Genomic DNA, 22685 nt, shown 5'->3' with positions numbered 1-22685 from the left:
CCCAGGGGGGAGCGTCAGCTCTGCTGTTGGTGACGTCTACTTGCCCCTCTCTCTCACAAGGTACACAGAGTCTACTCCCCACTCTCTGCGTCTCTTCTCTCCCTCTCTAGCTCTTCATCTCTCTTATTTTGCCTGTTTCCTGCTCGCTCGCTCTCGTGCTCCCTCTCTTTCGGTCTGTCACATTGTCTCGCTCCTGCTCTACATGTGTGTGTCTCTCTCTCTTACTCTCACCCCTTTCCATTCTGCTTTTTCTCCTTTCTCTTTAGCTCTTGTTCTTTTTTTCGTTCTCACTTTATCTCCCCTCTCACTTCATTGCTATTTCTCCTTCTTTCTTTTTCTTACTCTCTCTCCATCCCTTCCTCTCCCTCCCTAACTCTTTTCTTCCCTCCCTTCGTCTCCCCCTCTCTCCCTCCCTCCTTCCTCTCTCCCTCCCAGCCTCCCTCCCTGCCTCTCTTTGTCCCTCCTACTCATCATCCCTCCCTCCTTTCCTCTCTCGCTCCCTTTCTTCCTCCCTCCCTCTTCCTCCCCTCCCTCCCTCCTTTCCTCCCTCCGTCCCTCTTTTCTTCCATTCCTCTCTCCAGTCCCCCTCTCTCAACACCTCCCTCCCTCTCCACCTCCCACCCCACCTCACTCCCTCTCTCCCTCACTACCTCTCTCCATCCCTCCCTCTCTCCGTCCGTCCCTCTCTCTACCACCCTTCGTCTCTCTACCTTCCTCCGTCCATCCCTCTCTCCCTCCCTGCCTTCCTCTCTCCCTCCCTCTCTGTCCCGCCCCCTCCCTCTCTGTCCCTCCCTCTCTCTCCCTCGCTGCCTCCCTCTCTCCCCCTCGCTGCCTTCCTCTCTCCCCCGTCCGTCTCTCTCTCCCTCCCTCGTCTCTCTCTCCCTCCCTCGTCTCTCTCTCCCTCCCTCCCTCTCTCCATCTCTCTCTACCTCCCCCCTTCCCTCTCTCCCTGCCTCTCTCCCTGCCTCTCTCCCCCCTGCCTCCCTTCCTCTCTTCCTCCCTCACACTCTCCGCACCCCCTCTCTGTACCCCCTCTCTCCCTCTCTCCATCTCTCCCTCTCTCCCTCCGCCCCTCCCTTTCTCCCCTGCCCCCCTCCCTTCCTCTCTTCTTCCCTCACACTCTCCGTACCCCCTCTCTCCCTACCTCTCTTCCTCACTCTTTTGCTCTCATTCGCTTTCACCCTCTGTGTCTCGGAGACTCCCTCATGCTATCGGTCCATAAGCCTGAAGACTACTTAAGGAAGCCTGGGACCCACAATTCCCTGGAGCTCGAGGGGGATCAGTACCACTGAACCCCCTGAGATGTGAAACCGAACCCACTGCACCCTCTTATGTGTGAGCTGCTGCTATGTTACGATATTCTAAATACACCTCACTGTCTCCGAATATTACATATAAACACACATTTTGAATTTGGACGAGTGCCCCTGTGCACTGTCAGTGATCTGGCCAAAGAGGGCACGAACTACCTGAAACTGGATCATAAATCCAAGATGTTCCAAACAGGGTCCCCAAAAATACGTTTGGCCCAGAGCCCCCAAAATCCTTAAAATGTCCCTGATGACAGCGCTGTAGTGATGGACTTCCATTCCTGGAACGTGCCAAACCTGGACCATAGGGCATCCCGACTGACCATACATCCTCCTCCCGGTGACGGGATCAAGTTCCTTCATAGCTCATCCTGCAAAGTGGTTCACTTCAAGGCGTTCAGGTGCGTTCATTGTGTCTGGTGGTTTTGAAAAGCGCCAGATTAGGAATATTGGGGTTTTAAGCGTTGTACAATACAGCGCCCCTACATTCAAATCACACAAGGTCAGGTAGGTGAAAGGAGAGATGAGACTTCATGCCCATTCAATCCACAGGGTTTATTCTAATACTGGCAGCGGGAGGAGCTTGTGTACCAATTACATAGATGCCGCCAAAAGGGAACAAGCATTTACAATGCAATGGTCTCGGCATTCTTAAAGTTAGAGCTATTGGCATTGCTCATGACATTATTTTTATTTATGCTTTTGTTTTTAAAACATAAATAAATGGCATTGTCATTTACAATGCCTATAGCAGGTCATAAGCCTCCTTTTGTTGGAGTCTCCTGGCTGTCAGCAGTCAGGAGCCTCACACCTGATGCAAATGGAGCGGAGGGCTCTGTGCGTGTGTTTGGGGAGCTCTTTGCGTGTGTGTGGGGGGCTCTTGTGTGTGGGGGGGGCTCTTGTGTGTGTGGGGGGCTCTTGTGTGTGTGGGGGGCTCTTGTGTGTGTGGGGGGCTCTTGTGTGTGTGGGGGGCTCTTGTGTGTGTGGGGGGCTCTTGTGTGTGTGGGGGGCTCTTGCGTGTGTGTGGGGGGCTCTTGCGTGTGGGGGAATCTTGCGTGTGCGTGGGGGGCTCTTGTGTCTGTGGGGGGCTCTTGCGTGTGTGTGTGGGGGGCTCTTGCGTGTGTGTGGGGGGCTCTTGCGTGTGTGTGGGGGGGCTCTTGCGTGTGTGTGGGGGGGGCTCTTGCGTGTGTGTGTGGGGGGGGCTCTTGCGTGTGTGTGTGGGGGGGGCTCTTGTGTGGTCTGTGTGGGGGGGCTCTTGTGTGGTCTGTGTAGGGGGCTCTTGTGTGGTGTGTGTGTGGGCCTCGTGTGTGTGTGGGGGGCTCTTGTGTGGGTGTGTGTGTGTGCAAATGCAATACGTCTCGCATTTGCGACAGAGTAAGCTATTGGCATTGTAAATGACAATGCCATATATTTATCTGTTTTCAAAACCAACACATAAATAAAAAGTTTGTCATTTACAATGCCAATAGCTCTAACTTTTCCGAAGGCGAAACCGTTGCATTGTAAATGCTTGTTAAAGTTTCTCTTGGCGGTTCCTAACAGCACTACCACATTTGGGTGTCACCTTGAACTCGGAGTACACTATATATCGGACATAATTAAGATTCAGCCTATCATGCTATGGCGTAGAATATGGGCCACGGAAGAATGCCACCTCACGAGAACAATAATAGAGGATTGCATGAAACTAGACCATATGAAAAAGATAAAATGGCTGGCATATGTAAAATCATTTCTCACTGACATTGGCCGTCCGAGTTTCTTTGAAGACCCATTATCCGTAACAGACATTTCAAAAAAAGACCTAAAAACACTGTGCCTGTCACATTTATCTGAAATCCGAATGTTATGTGAAATAGGTAAACCCTCAGTGCAACAATGTTTAATGATACAGTTGGTTCCAACTATGCAACCTTATTTACAATACGATTTATCGCAATATGAAAAGCTACTCCTTACTCGTTTTAGGCTTAACATATACCATTTTCTGGTTTTATTTCCCATTCAGAATGTATGGACTCACAACACTGCAGCGTGTCCGTGTGACTCTATGTCCTCACAGTCCACAATCCATGTCATATTTTTCTATAAATTTTATATGCAATTACGCAGGAGGTGGATATTACCACTACTAAAAGTCATGAACATCCGTAGATGTCGCCCCGCCTATTTAGCCTTGCAACTTTTGGAAAATTCGTTGATGACAAAATCTGTGGCACAATATCTAAAACTTTGTATTAGGCACCGTACGAATCTGTAATGATGTGTAACAGTTTTTAATAACTTTTTTACAATGAATGAAAAATGATTTTTAATATTTTATACCGTTTTTATGTACTTTTATGGTTTTCACATATGGAACCCGAATAAAGATATTTTGATTTGATTTGAACTGAAGAAAGAGTAAAAAGCTTGTTGGAAACCACTAACTGCTACATGCAGAGAGCTTTTCCAATCAGGGAGTTCCATCATCTTAACATGCTACCTTGGCTGGGGGAGGGATGGAGCACCCAGAGACATAATGGAGGGAGGAGCTAATGGGGGGCAGCCACCCAAGGTCATAATAAATACATTTCTGACAAGCCTATCCAATGGGGCAGCGCACGCTATTTATCCATTTGTCTTGGTGGCCCCACACTTCCCATAGATGGCAAAAATGATGCCAGTACAGGACCCAGGGCAAAAAGGGCGAAGAGAGTCAGTGTTTCCCAGTGGGATGCTGAGCCATCAATGATAGATACCCAGTCTTCAAGCCATGGCAGGCATCCAGATCCACCTAGGATGCGGGTATTTCCATGGAATGTTGTGGGCCGTAGCTCCAAACTGGACAACCCTTACTGGGGGGAATTTATAGACCAATATGATGTTTGTATGTTCCAAGTAACTTGGGCCAGGGAGGATCCACAACGGCTGGGCTATGCATCATTTATAGCAGTTGCCACTTTTGGGGGGAAGGGCAGGCCTTCAGGAGGGCTTTTCACCTGGGTTGGTTCACATTTGGGCTGTACAGTAAAGCAGTTGAGGTCATCCTCCAATGACATTCTATGTATCCTTATCACCTTTCCATCAAGGGTTAGAATTGCTTTGATTAATGTTTACTCTTACACTGAAGACACTCAGCTGGTTGTGACCCTGGAACAAAAGGAATCTGGAAGGGCCGCCTATTTCAAAACTTGCCTTGGGGAGCTTATGGACTGGATGAGATTGAGTTGCCTCCAGGTTAATGTAAGGAAGACAGAGGTGATGGTTGTTGGAAAACAGCCCTCTCTCTGGTTGCAGAATTGTTAGCCATAGGAACTAGGACATAGTCCAGTACTGAAAGCCAAGGTGAAAAATTTGGGAGTGTGATTAGATGAAAATCTCTCCTTCTCTGAGCAAATTTCTGCTGTGGCCGGTACATGTGTCAGCATTCTTCAAATGCTACGTAAGATTCTGGACCTCCTCCCCCTGGATGCTAAAAGAACCATTGTACAGGCTTTGGTCATGTCTCCCCTGGATTACTGCAACGTTCTGTATCTAGGGGTGACTGCAAAAAACTTGAACATCCTGCAGAAGTTCCAAAATGCAGCAGCCGGCTTATCTTGACATCCCAAGGAGGGTCTCGGTTGGAGAAGCTTTGAAGGAACTGCATTGGCCCCCAATTCAGGCCAGAGTCACCCTTAAGGCCTTATGCTCCGGTCATAGGATTCTCAGGAAAAGGATCTTCTCTTTTATCTAAAAGATTACTAAGGGAACTTATGAGACAAGATGATACAAGCACTTCCTATTCAGGTTTTGTACTCTCGTATTGCCACTTGGTTTACTCCACAATCTGTTTTTTCTTTCCAGGCTCCTTTTCCCAGGTAGCTGCTAACAATTAAAAACATTGACAGTTCAGGGATTGTCAGCTAATAGGACCCCAATACATACATATGAAAATATGTATACAAAAACATGTGTATTCCCTTCTACTCTAACAACTGTAACTGAATAAAGGGGTCTCAACTGAACAGATTTGACTGAGCAACGCTACTAATCATTATATGCACGCACAATATTCCATAGAGAATCACGCTCATTACAGATGTCCTAGATATAGGTCTGCCTCTTTCTGGGCCGGCACACTTTTTCTGGGCTGGTACACTTTCTGTGAACCTCTGAACGAACCTGTGAGATATGTATACACACAGGATCTTTGCCAAGTGTACTAGTCTAAAATAAAGACACCCCCATACGCCGTGATGAGAATAACAAGGTACACCATTTTCAATCTTGCATATTCACGCAATAATAGGTCCCGTGATGCCTCTTTCCTGATTGGCCAATCGAGCAATATATGCGTGACCATTGAGTTGTTGTTAAGCAACATAAAGGTCCAGCGCTCTTTCAGGTCCGATATATAGATATAGACACATCACATTGTGCCAGCGATTCACATCATGAGTGATGTTGAGAACAATCTATCGCTCCATTTCTAATCCTGTATGCTTACGCAACAGTGGCCCCTCTGATACATCTTGCCCGATTGGTTAGTCTGGCTAGCTACGAGCGACCAATGAGTCTCAACCAGTTATTGCAGACCAGCTCTCTTTCTGGTCCGCCACATAGATACACATACATTACGCTAGCAAATTACATCACGAGCGAACCGGAAATAGTGCCAGCTTCCGGTTCTCCAAGCAGTTTCGTTCCTGGTCCGCAAGCATTCAGCGGGCAGGGTGGAAACAGGATATAAAAGACGGCCGTCCTGTTCCATCAGGTACCTCCCCCTCAGCTCAGGACGAAGTCTGGGTACCGACGGACAGGTACGGCGGCCAGGATACTAAGATGGTGCATCAAGGGATCTTTTTACAGCGCAGAAAATTCCTCTCTTTTGCATTTAGACATTGAAAGCCTTCCAGAAGAGGCGGCGCTTTAACGACCGTTTTCTCTGGGGCTTTGATTTTGTTATTGAGGGACATTACTACATAGGTGTGTATTCAACAAGGACCCCCTGAGGTTATGGATACAATGGTTCCTAGGTCAGGGAAAGCAGAATTTATGACAAAAAACAACCTAGGCAACTAGTATTTAACAATGTAGTATACAGAAGGACAATTGGCTACACATTATTATAAAAGTATATGTTTTTATTATAGATTGTTGAACATATGAAAAAGCATAAATAAAAACAGGGGGACAATAAACACAATTGGAGTCATACAATATCAATAAAAATCCATACGTTATTAACATTTCATGTAAACAAGATATAGAAAACTTAAAACAATTATTATAAGTTGCGGAATGAGTCTCTACGCGCGTTTCGGCGAACCAGCGCCTTCTTCTGGAGTTAGCCACACAAAGCTCTAGAAAGATACATATAAAATGACATTAATTATACACCATTCAATTAAAAAAAGCTAAACACAAAATTTCCTAAATTCTAACATGGTAGCCAAATTGTCCTATTTTTAATCAAGGATTACTTTCTTTTCATTTCCTTGCCTTATCAAGAGTGTTATCATTTGGATGAGGAGTACAAAATGACTGATATATATAAATTGATTCTCTGTCTTTCAAGGCTGGGATATTATTGAAAAACACGTGAACACTGATACAAAACAGTTAGGGTAGAGGTCCTCTAAGTATATATTAGCCTCTTAGTATATTTATAAATATACATTTAAGGTAGCGAAAACCATATTTAACTACTCTTATTGGCAATAATTTTCAATTGTTCTTATAGACATTGATTTTAATGAATTTTCTAAAAGCAAGCAGTTGTCTTGTGGACTGGTTATACTTACAAATAGAAAATGAAAAAACACCGAAAGTTGATAGATAATTGGTTTAATGCCAGGGTATTTTCTAGGTTGATGAAGGATTGTAGAACCTTAGAAGAGAGAGAGGTGGAATATAACATCTCTTTCTGTGAGTCTATATATTATTGCTGGCCGTTATTAATTACACAATTATATGGCTCCTTTTTTGTTTACCTGTTTCGATACAGCTTTTCAATGCAATTCCCGCCAGCCGGAAAATCGTCGTAAAGTAATCGTTTTTTGATTATTTGGTTGCGTCTTCTTCTGTGTAACAAATTTATCTATTATGGAGGTGGAGAGAAAGGATAATAATCTCCTTTGTTTATTTATTTTATTTATTTTATTTAGATTGAGCTTATGATGTTACTCTCTTTCATTTATGTCACTCGTACATAGATAACTGGGTAAGTAACTTAAAAATATTTACATGCCCTCTTGGTGAGTTATGTTGTATTATTCCAATAGTTGTCTCGCCTTATATATCAGCGGTGTCCTACATTTGGGCTTCAGAAGTAAAGTAATAACATGTTTAATATTTTCTCCTCGGTTTTTATACTGCACATAATTCTTATATATCACCGGGGGAAGGCTGTATATTTTGATTATTCTACTTATTTTGCATTAAACTTGAAATTCTTGGCAAGTAACAAGCTTACCTTTCGATATAAGAAAAACGTTCCGAGATATGTGAGCAGTGAATGTATGGCGGCTGATTTAAAAGATCTCCCTGCCTATAGGGCATAACGAAAAATGGAAAAAAGGGGGGAGGGAGGTATAAAGCACATTAAGTATCCAACAGGAGACGAGGTTCTAATTTTGACTATTTATTAGAGTATGAAAAAGCAAGGCATCTTACCTGAGGATTTCGGCAGAGCTCTTTATAAACAGTGGATATAAAACGGCTTATTTAAAAGATCTCCCTGCCTGTAAGGTGTAACAAGGAAAAGAAGGGGAAAAAACGGGGGGGTTTTATGAGAGATAATAGACATAGAACCGGAGACAAAGTTCTAGTTTGGACTGTTTATTAGGATATATAAAAAGAAAACAAGGCATCTTACCCGAGTGTGTCGGCAGAGCTCTTTCTATTAATGGTTAAAAAGGGTCTCCCTGCCTGTTAAAACAAAATAATGACTGATATAAGAAAAAATAATAATAATAGGTTAAATGCAAAAAGAAGGCAGGGGAGGTGAGATTTGAGGATGAGATTCTACTCTATCTCTCGCACGCAGGGGCACTTCATACCTGAAGATGTTCGGCAGGGCTCAAAAAAGTCCGGCGGCGGGACGTCGGAAACGGTGCGACTTGATCGTAGGTTCCGTGAGAGAAAGTGATTCATTTCCTTCGGGTTTAAATAGGGTAGATAATTGGCTAAGAACGCCCTACTACATAGTCATTACTCAATATACGATGGTCTGTCATAGACTGCCCCTCCTTATTTTGCAAACTAAACATTACCAAGGTTGATTGATAAATGTGATAAGAATGTTGGGATAATACCTGGTCCTATGTTATCTTCTTCACATTTCATAGAGCGGGCCTCATAGCCTGAGCGAGCGCCAGGAGAGGTGAGGCCTGATCCCAAGATTCTTCTGGGTGAGTTGAATTGGTATACCACATGGATATCAAACTAGACGACTGATAAAATACATTGCTTACAGTTTAAGTCTAGTGGCTATTTATTTGTTTCCACAGTGGCGTCCTTATATATTGTCTGGGTTTGTATGTATATACATATTTATTTTACAGGAAAAGAATCCAACCACTGAGACATCATTCCTACACCTTGGAATTCAACACATGGTAGGATGTATCTTTGTGTTCCATATATATAATTTTGCACATTATATTGCAGTAGTGTTTTGAATTTGGTCCTGAAGAAAGCCACAGGTCTACCTACCGACCGTGGATGGCTGAAACATGTCGACCTCTTTAACCATCACAAGATAGTTACCATTCTTTCATACTATCTAACACTATTTTTTAACCTTGACATTATGATGACCCCATAATAAAGTTCTTCTTTGGCATCATAATAGTTAATTTTAGCTTCACATTCATTTTTTTCACACTTGGAACACTGCAAATTACCTTCAGCACCACGTAATCTTTGAATCTTTGTCTTTGGCCTTTCACATCACTGGTGGATCTATATTGGGATATCTCACGATAACAACCAGTGAGATACCTAAAGCAGATACCAGTTGTTTTAAAAAACCCCAGATGATGATGCTCCGCCTTTGAGTGGGCTGATGGGTTTCTTTTCCATCTTCTGTACAACAACACATACATAATACAGGATGTGCCACTACGGATACTTTTTCTTAGCCCCAAGCTATAAGACCATTAGTATCCATTTTTGTTATTAGTAATTGTATGTACTCTCCAATGTCAAATACACAACACCATCAATATGTGTTGTGTGTTTAAAGCCCTAGATTCACACTGGTTCGTGTGTAGAGATCTATGCATGTATAAGTTTGATGTACTTGTGATGAGTTGCCAAATAACATCATGGTAAATGGTAAACACATCATAACATCTTTACACCTGGATATATGTATGTACTGTGTGCAACCAAATTGAAAATTATGTTAGCTATGTGTATGGTCCCAACAATCACTCAGCCTAGATCAAGGCTCTGCAAAATGTAGTTTGGGAGCTACCAGTAAATCTCAGACCCCTTCTTAGTAACACACAGCCTTAAGGTCCTTTAATGGATGGGCATAAGGCGACTCATGAAATGTAAAATTTGAGGAAAGGCGGTGTTCATGCGACATCATGGTCATCAGGCTGCAGATAGCAAGGCCTGTCATTGAGCAGTGCTCAGTCATAATTATGGGTCAGGCTAGGCCAGAGTCACAAGATCATATAACTAATGCACTGAGGTACAGCTGTCAAGAACATATATCATATGCAGGTCCAAATTTGAGGTGTGTTTAGATACTGTCCCTGAATGCGTTCAAATTGATAACAGTTGAAAGTAAGAGTTCCCGAACTTCTTGAGCGAACACTTTTTGTTCAATGGACTAACATTTCAAAGAATGTAATGCCCACACTTCAGGCCCCTTATTCACAGCAGCCACTATTTACTGTGCCATATCATTAATATCTGACCTTCAGTAGTTCACAGTCTTTAGCACTGATCAGGAGTAGGTCAAATCTCAGATTATGTAGGGGCCTTTGGGCTAGATGGTGTCACAGGCCTGGATTTATGTGTTGAGACCATGGCATAGGATGAGGATGGGAAACAGGTCACTATTAAAGTTTGTGAGGAGATTGGATGTCTTGTCCTGCTTGGATCAGTTGGGCTAGTTAGATTTCTGCTATCCTTAATTTGTCCTGCAAATCACCAATTAGGAGTTTTTGGTTTTTGTTTTTACACACAGAGAGCCTTAGAGTTTCACCTCTGACCCTCCGCCTTAAAGGTCTCCCATACAGTCGTTCGGGAGGCAGATCCAATGTTTATTTCCGGGAATTCCTGGATCCATCCCTGCATGTGTATTTGATAGTTAGCATCATGCAAAAGCGCTTTCTCAAAACTCCTTTTGGTCGTTTCCTTCCAAATCCCTTGATGTTAATAATAAGGGGATTATGATCAGACATAAAACGGGGTGCGGTATCAATGGTGCAACTATTGGCAAGTGAGGCTGAGATAAAGAAGTAATCTAATCTGACTAGTGATTGATGTGATGCCGAAAAAAACGTATACCCGGGCTGAGTGGGGTTTTGGCTGCCCCAACCGTCCCTCAGTCCATGTGCCTGAGCGAGATTGGCTAGAGCCTGGAAAACTAGAGATTTCCTGCCTTTGTATCTCCATTTCTTATCAACCTCCCAGTTACAGGGTAAATGAATGTTAAGGTCGCCACACAGAATAATGGGGGTGGGCCAGTGTGCTAGTTCCCCGGAGACCTGGTTAAAGACCCCTGGGTCATCAGCGTTGCTCCAGTATATTGAACAGAGGGTAAAAGAATTGTTGGGGAGCTGAAACTCAGTAATAACCCATCTCCCCAATGGGTCAGATTTAGTCCGGGGGTTGTTGAGAGGGAGTCTTCTTTCAACCATAATTCTAACCCCCTTTATTTTAGCACCCTGTGTGGTGGCCCCAACTACTTTGAACCCTAAAGTGTCTAATAAGTGTTTTTGTGAACCGTCTATGTGGGTTTCTTGTAAACAAATGATGTTCCCCCCAAGAGGTCGTAGTCCTTGAGCCACCTTTTGCCTTTTAGAGGACTTGTTCAGGCTGCAAATGTTAGCAGAGACAACTGGCAATAAATCTACGTTAGCCATCTAGGAAAAGGGTAGAAGGAAGTACAGATCCTTTGCTTTTGCTCTACACAATGCTTAATACTTGTAAGTGTGCTTAAATGTGTGAGTATGCATATATATGATTTACACAGATTGCCTTTTAAAGTTTTGCGCCTGAATGATTTCTTTGTGCCCCCATCCCACCCACCCCACCCCACCAACCCCCCCAGTCACCCCACCCACCCCTTACTTGAGCAATCAGGAAAAGCCTGAGTGAAGGTGGTCAGACATGAGCCTCGGCTGCCGACCACGCCAATAGGAAGAAAGCAGTTAAATCAAAGATCGGCTAGTGGCCCTATAGGAGAAAATGCAGCGTGGGGCAAATACTGATTTGAAGTATAAGGAGAAAATTGGAAAGAAACATCCCCTTAGTAGAGCATTAAATTAAGATGTATAAAGACATATCACAAAGTTCAAGTAAGTCTATGGTGTCTGTTTCTGTTGACCCAACCTGTGGAATTATAGTAATCTGGTGAGAGAACAGTAAATGCACTAATCATTTGTTGCTCTTCTTGTTCTTAACCTCCTCCATGTACTCGCTGGCTTTTATTTCAAAGAGGAAGACCATGGTTGCACCATTGAGGATTATTTTCAGCCTGGCAGGGTTCATTAAATAGACTTCAGCGCCTTGTTGCTGAAAGGGAGAAATCAGTTGCCTCAGACGCCATCTCCGTTCCACTGTCTGATGGCAGAAGTCTGGTTTGGCAAAGAATGTTATCCCGTTGGCCCCTTTCTTAGAATTAGGGCGGGCCTGGTCATACACTAGTTGCCTGAGGAGAAAGTTGCCAAAGTACACAAGAAATACCCTTGGTTAGCCTCCAGTTGCGTTGCCGTTGTTATACTGTTGTTTCTGATAAAATGGGAAGCGATGTGCCCGCTGAACTTCTCGGTCCCAGTCTCCGCCCGGGTGTTCCGGAAAGGAGTCTTGTAGTAGCTTAACAATAAATCGTCTGGGATCGTCCCCCTCTTTCCCCTCCGGGATACCAAGCAGGCGGAGGTTGTTCCTACGTTGACGATTTTCCTGCTCCTCCATCTTGAACATCAGGTCTGCAATGCAGGCGGTGTTGGAATGGGTCTGCTGTTTGGAAGCCTCAGCTTTGGTTTCCAGGTGCTCGGTTCGAGCTTCCACCATGCTGATCCGATCGTTGATGTCCGTGCAAGTGTTGTTCAACCTCCTTGGGCCACCCTGCAGTTTTTTGGCTGCATTCTTGGCAGTGCGATTGTCAGCCCTTACCTCCTCCTGGAATTCATTGATCAAGGCTAGTATGGAGGCTAGAGAGGGTTCGGTTGTTTCAGTCTGTAGGCTTTTTGAGCTCTCCCACTGAGTTAGGCTGGGACCGTCTTCTTCCAGGGGAAAGGACATTTGTGAGTCGGAATAATCCCATTTCAGTTGACTACGCCGCTTGCTCTTACTCCTAGGCTTCTTAGGGCGTAAAACAGTGCCAGTATTATTACATGAGACCTCGCTGCCACCTTCACTAGCGTCATCATCGTCGTTGTCGGATCCCCCTCACCAGGTGAGCTGGGTGTGCTATCTGAGACTGCGTAGAAACGCTCGGGTCCAGCTTCAGGGGTCCAGGGGTTCTGTGCACCAGGAGGGACCACTAAGCCTTGGATGACCAAATCTGTTCCTGCCATCTGTGTCTCTGAGGTGGCGAGGGGAGTGCAAAAACTATCATTTCCTGGTCCCTTGTTTGGCTCTTGTTGTTGAGCTATGGATATAGCCTGAGGCGAAATGTCTAGTTGGGCAGCATTCCCAGCGGTCCCACTGGGCTGGTCATGGTCAGGCACCCTGGAGGAGATGACTAGAACAGGAGCAGGTTTGGGTACACTGACAGAACAGTTGTTAATACTTGTGTCGTTACTGATACTAGTACTGGCCGCTAGGGTCTCCCTAGGGTTATCTTAGTCAGTCGAGCCTTCCTGCCGCAAATAAACTTTGAGTGTGGCGGAGGGGGGTCTCCTTGTATTAGTTTTGAGGTTGCAATTGGTAAGCTGACTTTTAGTTCCCATAAACATTTTTGCGAGGGGGGGTGAGAAGATCCTGGGTCTTTACTGTCTCTGAGTGGAACCCCCCCTCCCTGCTTTGCCCAAGTTCAGCTTTTTATTGCCACTGACCTCTTGCTTTGGCTTCACAGCTCCCTCGGTTGCTGACGAGCCCTTTGCATTTGCAGGCGTCTTTGGTTTGCCCCCTTTCCGTGTTCCACGAGCGCTCATCTCTGGGCCAGGTCTGGTAGCAGAGGCGGGGGCCTGCGTTGAAAAATCCGAGACTGTGAAGGTGGCAGCTGTGCCTGGCGCCTTGGAGGCCAGAAAAATATGAGGTAGAGTCAGAACCACAGCCGCGGCCGCCAGCAGTGAGACCCAAGTGTGGTTATCCAGTGAGATCAGGGCCAGAGTTAGCAAGACCTTGCAGGATGCCTCTTCCCCCTCACGCGTCCCGCGTGAGGTCGGTAAAGGTAGCCACCTCGAGAAAACAGGGCAGCGAATAGATTGGGAGAAGCCTTGCGGACCACCTTGTTGCCGCTCACAGACCCAAAGCAAAGCCTGAATAGCTTGTGATCCCGGGGGAGCAGCCGAGCGCTCTCTGAAGTCTCAGCGTCCGGGACATTCTGTGTATTCGGCAGTCTAGCATCTCCTTACACAGCGCAGGGCGGCTAGCTGATCATCCATGCGTCTGGCGTGAGCAGCCGAGCAGCGTGAACACTCCTGCTGACTCCATCTTGCTCCCACGAGTGAAACAGATTCATTGTATGTAATGTTTAGCGTGATTTTTTACAAACTTGTGACTGCAGTGAAAGTCAGCATATTTAGTGAAACCATTTCAGAAAGATACAACAAGGTTAAAATGCCTAGAGATATTCAGGAGTCATTGTGAAGATGCTTTTGTTCTGTGCTGAAGTGTATTAGAAATGTTACATGGGCTATGTATTTCATTATGTTGCAGTAGTCTTTTGTCAGTCCCCCCAAATATGACTTCCAGACTATCTTCAACAGCATAGGTATGTAGATAGTGTGTGGTGCATTGCTACGCTACTTCAGTACAGAATTTGTGTATGAATGTTGACCCTTGACATATCCTTTACTGACTACGTGAGTGTTACCATCATGAAATGTCCAAAAAATGGTAGCCTACTTTCAGGTTATGCCAAAAGTAGTACAGTATTGCAGTATATGTTGACAGACATTGAGTCAAATTTGACTTATTGATGATGCTAAGTATGCAGCTTCTAGGGCCTAATGAACACACAGTACAAAGGTGTTGTTGGTATATATAATATTTTGTAACATCAGTTCACTAATCTGTACAACAAAGGTGAACCATTCTGAGATGTGCAGCAGTTCCTGAAGAGACATAATAATGGATAAGAGACAAGATCATACATGATATAGGAGCTATTGTGGAGAATTGCCTCACTGTGACCATGTATCTTTTTAAAATGTTGCCTACATGCATGTGATTATGCTAATGCAGAACCGAAGTTTGAGAGGCTTGAAGCGGGTGACATCTGAAAACTTGGCAACTGATTTGTGGTGAAGGTTAGTGATCTGTTCTGTTTACACAGATAAAATAACCCAATTGTATATGCCATTTCGGTATCAACTGGAGCAGGGAAAAGAAGATTATGCTAATGTTTGCGGGGAAGCATCTGGCCACAGTGGCTCTGGTACTGACTCCGAGGGACACAGTGGAGCGGAGGGTGAGGGTAGTGCAATGGAGGCCACCAGTGACACTACATCATCTCCTGGAGGCCTCCTCCATCGTGCTCTCCCTAATGGTGGCGGACCCTACGGTTCAAGTTACAGATGCATCGTTGTCAGCCACCCAGAGTAACATCTTCACCCTCCCTCTTGCTCCCCCCACCCCCTGTCTCGCTGGCTGCCCTGAACGAGGGGTCTGTTTACCTCCTCCGAAGCCTTGCTGTAAGCCAGACTGCCATGCAGAATGCTATCCAGGGGCTTAGATGCCATATGCAACAAACAGAAGCTTACCTGGAAGACATTCACAGTGGTATGTATGTCCTACAGAGGTCATTTCAAGCTATGGCCTTCTCATTTACCACAGCTTTCCAGTCATCCCAACCTTCTGCTCCACCCCTTACCCATCACCATACAAATTCACTGTTCCCAGTCCTGTCCAAAGCACACACACCGTTTCATGCACCTGCTCACATAGACAGAAGCAGCAAACACACACAAACAGAAATACCACAAAACGAAACTCATGTGTTCCTTCAAACATACAGATAGCAGACCCCCTCATCACACACACATGCACCTCACATTCAGACAGAACACTAACATACAGCACACCCACCACCACACACACATACACCACACCCACAGACAGTACACCAACAGACAGCAGACCCACCACCACACATAAATGCGCCATGTCCACAGATGACACACCAACAGACAGCATACCCACACCACACACACAAGCACAGCACCCACAGACATCACACTGAAAGACAATACACACACTATCACACACATATACACCACACCTATGGACAGCACATCAACAGGCAGCACACCCACCACCACACATACATGCACCATGCCCACAGATGGCACACCAACAGACAGCACACCAACCACCACACACACATGCACCACAGCCTCCACATGCACGATTACCACACCCAGCACATGCATTCACAGACACAAGTAGCTTAGAATACAGACCCAAAAAACTCAGACACGCAGAAGCACACAATCAGATGACACCTATAACACAAGACACACCCAAACAAGCACTACATACACTAGACCCACATGCACTTGCACCCTTAAGACACACACATGCATATCAGACACAGCCACTCCTTCTACCTCCCAAACCCCACTCCCTCCCCAAAGTCTATCAAAAAATTCCAATTGAGGATCCGAGATTTTCCTAACCCCTCCCACACCCCAAACCACCCATTCCAAACCCAAGGACACCCCTCCCAAACACAGAGACACCCTTCCCAAACCCTAACCACCCCTCTCATCTAAGATCTTGAAGGTGCCTGCTCTGCCCACTAGATGCTCCTTCCTAAGAATATAGCACCTTACATCGCATATGTTTATAATGCATGTGATTACAATGCGGTCGTTACAACAATCGCGATGTTACATCGCAGTATATTACAACGCAAGTCGTTTCATCAACTTGCTGTAGGGGGCACGCTGGAATTAGGAATAGTATAATTTACTATTCCACCTCCAGTGTGCGCAACAGTAGGGAAGGTGTTGGAATAGTAAATTATACTATTCCTTAGGTTAGCGTGCCCCCTACAGCAAGTGTATGTAACCACTTGCATTGTAATTTACTGCAATGTAACAACACGGTTGTTGTAAGGGCCACGTTGTAATTGCATCCGTTGTAATGCAAGCGATGTTATGGCTGTTTCCCATTCCTAAGGAGGTCCCTTTGGCAGTTATGTAGGAGGCAAGCTGAGTGCCACGGCACAACAGTCCCCAGGACCTATTACACATGTGATGGACAGACTTTTGATTTGCTTTGATTCTTAGGAGACTCAATACTGTGAAAAAAGACTTCTTTTTTGTTTCACCAAGTTTGTCCTTGCATTATTTTTCCTTAGCAGTTGTTTAGCCCTAGCAATGTTTCTGAGTAAAATGTTAAGTACCTATTTGTCTTTCCCATTATGGCAGGTGATACAACTGATCTGTTTAATGTCTACTTTGTTATGCATACACTGCTGATGGTCACTTGAATTTAGATGCAGGCTTTCATCATAGTAAAGGTCATGTGCACCAACTATTTGATGTAGAAACGGATTTGGTGATGCGTTACTACAGGCATGTTTCTTTCACCTTGATTACCAATCAGTATTTATTTGTTTATTTATTTGAAAAGTTTTATATAGAGCTGGCTAGACCCGAAGGCATCAAAGTGCTTTACATGAGGAAGAACATAGTTTCAGAACATAGTTACAAAGTTACATTAGTTGCTGGAGCATAGTTACATGAGTTACAAAAGCATAGCATAGACATAGGAGATAAGGGGTAGGAAATACAACGGGGAGACGAGGAAAAACAGTGTCCAAAGTCCAGCTGGGTAGGTGACGGCTGAGGGGTGTACCAGAGCCAAACTCCTCTATAGCTGCATAGGACAGCTTCACCGGTCATCAGCCAAAGTTTGCTCGGGCACAGCAGTACATACAGAAGGTTCTAGATTCCGCCTAGGGGGGGCATCATCAGAAAGTTTCATCGTGAGCGCCAGACACGGTATGCGGAGCTGGGCTCCGAGCGGTAGTATGATCATTCCCAATCCTCTGCTCTGTGTGACTCCCTCTCTCAGAGGGGTCTCTCAAACTCTAGAGCACAGATGCTGGATCTCTCCCCAACAATGGGAGAAGGGGAGCTTTGGTGAAGGGCCCACTCATGGTGGCCATCTTAGGGACAGTCAGACTGGTAGAGAGAGACCCCCACTACATTAGGGGGAATTGAGAGTTGGGTCGCTGGTACAGAAGCTGGGAGACTGCTGCCCCAATGCAGCAAATGTTGAAGGTAGCAGGTAGAGACCAGTACAATAACATATATTGGGAACCATTTTGATCGTTGCTTATTCAAAAGTAGTTTCACTCGCAGACTAAAATGTGTGAGAAAGCAGATTAAAGCGGGTCAAGGGGCAACAGAGTGAAGAGAGTGCTGTCAAACTATGGGGTCCGCAATAACACGGGAAACAAATATTGCGGTAAGAAGAGGGTAGATGCGGATCGAGGGAAGTTTTGGCCGCCATTTTAAAGTCAGGCAGTTACCAACAGTATCTCAAGAGCAGTCGCATATTCATGACACCTTTAAATTTCAATTGTGATTAGTGATATTGGATACAATACAGGACTTGCAGTAGACAAGGGGAAATGTTACATGTATGTAAATGTTGATTAACACTAATTTGTGACAGACATTCGTGTGACTGTTAAACTCTAAGGTAAAGGTAACAGCTTGACTAGTGCAATTTCTACATCATGTAACATTGCACTAATCCCTATGATGTGTTTTGCATATGTTTTTAATGTGGAAATGTTCTACCTTTTTATACACACACCTGTATGGTGACTTTTAGATTTTTATTTTGATATCCTATTTTTATGCAAGTGTCAATTTTTGATACGGCAATGGTATGCTATGGCTTGTATGAGTGATTTCTAAATACCCAAGTCCTGTGCAAATGATGACAGAAAAGTCAATGGGTAACAGGTAGAAGTGTGGCTTATCATAGATTGTGTTCATGATGGTGTTAGCTTTGTTCGCCATCAAGCAGCAGCAGCGGGAGGACTTGGCAGATCGGATCCATGGCGAAACATGAAGTGTGAAAGTGAGAAAAGGTAAGTTATATTCCTTCTTTTCCACCAACTCAGGTGTGAACGTTCGGCCGTCACAGACACATTGGCAGGAAGGCACATCGCTATTGGCTGGTGAAGAAACTGGTGGTCTTCCCTCCAGCAGCAGCTTTTGCCTATCCCGTCATCTACGCAGTCGAGATTTCCTGGTTGTGATGCTGGGATCACAGCAGTCTTTTGTCTATGCAATAGCCAACATCTAACTAGGGCAAGTGGACTGCGGAAAGGCAACCGAAAAAGCGATGGTGGGACTGACTCTGCCAAGATCAAAATCAGGCCCTAAGTTTTTACTGCCAAGCAGAGGACACATAGATTGAGTATTATGCTGTTCAAGACTCACTGTTGAACACATTGGAGTTGATGCAGTGGTGGAGGGGTGTGGACAGGTACTATGAGGACCTCCAGATTAACCCTGCCTCAGTCTTCTTCACCTGCTGGTGCAGGTAGTGCTGATGGTCCTGTCCCTGCTGCTGACTGTGCTGAAGGGGTTGATGCTACGCGACGGTGCCCCTAATGAAGTTGGTGAGGTTGGTGTGGAGGTTGATGAAGTAGAGGGACCCACAATGCACATTCCTAAGCAGTTAACAGCCACAGATCCTTGAGTTCCTGATTGTGCCACACCAGCACCTGCCCGCCGGCCTCTGGCTCTGTGAGCTAGTGTTGTTAAACAACTACCTCATGCTAGATGGAAACATCCTGGCACTGCCCAAAATTCTTCCATTCATGGGGCAGTCAGTGGCCCACCCGCTGGTCACTGTCCAGGAAATAGCTGCACTCTTGCTGCTCATGGTTGCTGTCCAGCTTCTGGTTCACCTACTTGAGGTTACTTTTATTTATTTATTTATTTATTGCCATTTGTATAGCGCGACTTATACCCGCAGGCGTCTTGGCGCTAAAGAATATTTGCATAGGTGATGCTCAGTGCGGCTAGCAGCGTAAGGGATCGTTCAAGGACAGAAACTATTGGTTAAACAACCAGGTTTTTAGTTTCTTGCGAAACTGCAGGAGAGTCGGGCTTAGTTTAATGTCCTGCGGTAGAGTGTTCCATAGTTTGGGTGCTGCTGTCAAGAAACGACGATCACCCCAAGATACTGTTTTGGACCGGGGGGTCACTAGCTGGTTAAGATTAGAGGACCAACGCTGTCTAGGGGGGAGATATCGAACCAGCTGGTCCTTCAGAAATTGGGGGCCTTTATTATTTAAGGATTTATACACTATGCATAGCGATTTAAACTTAATCCTATTCTGGATGGTCAACCAATGTAATTGTTTTATTGTTCCGGAAATGGCAGCAAATTTTGGAGTTCCTGAAAGTAGACGTGCTGCAGCGTTTCTTATCGATTGCAGCTTTTTTAAAACCTTGACCTGGGTGTTTAAAAATAAGCCATTACAGTAATCGAGTGCCAGGAGTACCAAGGAGCTAACCAGCGTTTTGGTGGCAGCTGCTGGTAGAAACTGACTTATTTTCCTGATCATGCGCAACTTGTAGTGAGCTGTTGATGCCACTTTATTCGCATGGTCCATAAAAGTGAGGCCCTCGTCAAAGATGATTCCTAGGTTTCTGACCTTGGCTACTGGTGTAGGAGGTGCTCCAAAGGTAGATGGCCACCAGACCAGAGACCAAGGGGGTTGAAGTGGTCCAAAAATGACCACCTCGGATTTTTCCGGGTTGAGCTTTAGGCAATTTATTGCCATCCACTCTCCTATGTCCAGCATGCCCCTTTGAAAGCGTTGGGCCACCTCCAGACCGTCACCTTTAATGGCCAATACCAATTGCGTGTCATCTGCATATGAGGTTAGGCTCATCCCATGGCTTTTGATGACACTAGCAAGGTCCGACACATAGATGTTAAATAGTGTCGGACTTAGGGATGAGCCTTGAGGTACTCCACATGGCAGAGACAACTGAGCAGATTGGTATGTCCCCAAGGCGACAGCCTTGGTTCTGTCCTTGAGAAACGAGGCCAACAGTTTTATTGCTGTTTGTCCAACGCCCATTTTACCGACACAGTCGACCAAGATCTTATGGTCGACCGTGTCGAAAGCCGCAGACAGATCCAGCAACACCAAGACTGCTGTCCCACCCTGGTCTCGGATTGCTCGCACATCGTCTGCCGCTTTAATTAAGGCGGTTTCGGTCCCATGATATTTTCGGAATCCGAATTGTGTGTCATCCAGCAAACTGTGGTTCTCGATATACTCCGACAGTTGTAGGTTCATAGCCTTTTCGACTACTTTTGCTATAAAAGGGAGACTGGCTATGGGCCTGTAGTTTTTTAGTTCGCTTTTATCAAGGCCTGGTTTCTTTAAAAGGGGTTTCAATAGTGTCTTTTTTAAGTTCTCAATAGGGTGCAGCTGGTAGTTTGCATCCTTCTTCAGGCTGCCCATAGCAGTATCCTGCTCCTCATCTTGGCCTGGGTTTTCCACATCTGCCAGAGCAATTCCTTCTTGATCCACCTCAGTGTCTCTACCACCTTGTTCATGCTTTCCTTCAGCAACTCAAGGGGGCCCTTGGTAATGGCATTCCCAATAACAAGCAGAGCGCAGGCAGAACCACAATGTGAATATGTGTGGTTATTTGTAGCATGCAAACTTAGCTGAACACAATAGAGAACAAAGGCAGAGTGCCCAATGAAAGCTGTTGTACAATTACATTGAGGCACAGAGAAGGGGACTGTTTAGCAATGGGGAGGAAATAATCTGTGAAAAGGGATGTATTGAGAACCAGGAATGTATAAGTGTGGATACTTAGCAAATGAAGTGATATTGTTCTTTAAAATGCTGCGTCTTCAGGTTATATCTGAACTGCAGAAGACTGTGGGGCACTCTAATTTTGATAGGAATAATGTTTTCGATCTTGTGGGCATAGACTGAGTTACGTGCCTTTTGGTCTTCTTTCCTGCATTTTCCTGTTTCCAGCTTGGTGACATCTTGTCTTTTGGTGTCGCATTGTCTCTCTGAGATGGCTCCTTCCTTAGCTAGGTGCGCTGGATTTTTTTTCTAAAGATCTTGTACTTGATGCAATTCACCTTAATAAATATGCAGTTAGCCAGTGGGATGTAGTGCAATTCCTTCAGTACTGGGGTGCCTTGGTCAAGGTACTGCAAGCCAGGGGCGGATTGGCAAGGCGGGCATTCGGGAATGGGCCGAAGGGCCGGTGCCTCAGTGCCCTCTGTGGGCCGTTTTTTTTCTCCCCTGTCCCAGTCCACAGAGAGTGGACTAGGAAAGGGGAGAAAAAAAAACGGCCCACAGAGTGCACGGAGACAGAGAAAATGAAAGCAGCCTCGCTGTGCAGCCAGACAGCGATTGTCAGCTGTGGGCTCTCCTTCACCCCTACCCTGCCAAGCAATCAAGCCAAGGCTGGGCTGGGGAGGGGTGATTGTTTGCAATAATCGGCCTCCCTGGGGGCCAGGTGTTTCTCAGGCCTTTGAGCCATTTGCACCTCGGCCCCCTGGCGCCCATGCAGCCCAGAAACGGTGTTAGTCTTAACCCCTCGCCCACAGCCCTTCACATTCAGGGCATAGTGGGCGAGGAAGAATGGGTCTTGCTGTGGGGGCCTGGTAATGTTTGGAATTTTTTTGTTTTATTTATTTATTTATGCGATTTTATATAGCGCGGACTTTACCCGAAGGTGTCAGAGTGCTTCACACTAGGAACAGTAATAATACATGAGGAGAAAATTATAAGTGGACAAATTACAAAAGCAAACGTTAAGTTACATGAATCAAAAGTGACAATAGTGAGCAACCAAAATACAAGAGGAGCAAACGATACATTACAGGAGGAAAAAGAGATATGTGAGCAGGTTTCAAAAGCGTACAAAAGACAAGTAGAGGTATAATACTGCAATTAATGGCAGACACTCCAGCACAAGAACAAACGTTACGTAGGCAATGGTGGCACTTGTGCAAGTATCTAAAGCAAACAAAAGT

General features: G+C 45.3%; 1 long non-coding RNA gene across 1 annotated transcript; it reads right to left on the bottom strand.

Annotated features, from left to right (window-relative positions):
* Positions 1–7316: 7316 nt before the first annotated feature.
* On the bottom strand, positions 7317–8181 carry LOC147711805 (uncharacterized). Its single transcript, XR_015295720.1, has 4 exons — positions 8152–8181; positions 7950–8017; positions 7750–7824; positions 7317–7374 (listed from the first exon to the last, which is right to left on the bottom strand). It is a non-coding gene; the product is annotated as an uncharacterized LOC147711805 (long non-coding RNA).
* Positions 8182–22685: the final 14504 nt, after the last annotated feature.

The sequence above is a fragment of the Lissotriton vulgaris genome, chromosome 5 (genome assembly GCF_964263255.1).
Source record: "Lissotriton vulgaris chromosome 5, aLisVul1.2, whole genome shotgun sequence".
In the NCBI taxonomy this organism is placed as follows: domain Eukaryota; kingdom Metazoa; phylum Chordata; class Amphibia; order Caudata; family Salamandridae; genus Lissotriton; species Lissotriton vulgaris.
The sequence above is the reverse complement of the archived record's forward strand: the minus strand, read 5'-3'. Positions and strand labels throughout refer to the sequence as shown.